Here is an 855-nt window from a genome sequence, read left to right as displayed (position 1 = left end):
GATACATTTCTTTTATCGCCTAATTTGAAAAAAAAAAAAGTGACTCAAAATTTCTTATTTAAATACCGACTGCAGCAACAAAGTGTCACGAACTCAACCTAACGCATCTGAATTAATAAAACGCACCAGGGGGAGGGGGCTTTGCATCACAGATGGCACCATACTCACTATTATTTACATGACTTGGAAGGGACGTAAAAGGAATCAAGTAAGAACCCGTATTGTATATTTTTGAGGGGTTCACAAACTAATTTAAGACTAAAAGGGGGGGGGGGATATAAATCGTAAATACCCGTAACATGAACACAAAAGAAAAACGGAGATACATCTTATAGAGACCGCGGTCTTCATCAATCAAGATTACTTTATATTGTATAAACAAAATTCTATAACTATACAAAATGCATACTTCTATCTTAGGCAAAAGGGATCATAATCTTCTAAACATTTTATTTTGTATTCTAACTAAGTTTAGATTTTCGGTCTTAAATTCTATATATTAGATTCTAAATATCAAATTGTATATATTTAATTCTACATATTAAATTGTATATATCAGATTCTAGATATAATATTCTATATTTTAGATTAGATATTCCTAGCTTTCCAATGGGCTTTTAATATGCTCAGAACAAAGTATAAAGTGTAATAATGAATGGAGTAAAAGAAGAGAAAAGATAGTGTAAGAAAATATCAAACATGATTTATTTGATATAATTAGTATCATATTTTTTTACAGTATTACAAAATGAATGGTTTATGACATTGGATTACTCAATGTAAAAAGTAATATTATATAATTCGTAATGTATTCCAAATATTATAAATCTATTACTGAATATTCTGATTGGAAAC

At 28.4% G+C, this 855-nt stretch overlaps 1 protein-coding gene across 1 annotated transcript in view; it reads right to left on the bottom strand.

The window, feature by feature from the left end:
• The window catches only part of LOC119585702 (chloride channel protein 2-like), a gene marked incomplete in the record, with an annotated part of 67,264 nt that overhangs the window by 15,221 nt on the left and 51,188 nt on the right, over positions 1-855 (bottom strand).

This window comes from Penaeus monodon, chromosome 20 (assembly GCF_015228065.2).
Source record: "Penaeus monodon isolate SGIC_2016 chromosome 20, NSTDA_Pmon_1, whole genome shotgun sequence".
Taxonomy (NCBI): domain Eukaryota; kingdom Metazoa; phylum Arthropoda; class Malacostraca; order Decapoda; family Penaeidae; genus Penaeus; species Penaeus monodon.
This window is presented reverse-complemented; position numbering and strand designations above follow the sequence as displayed.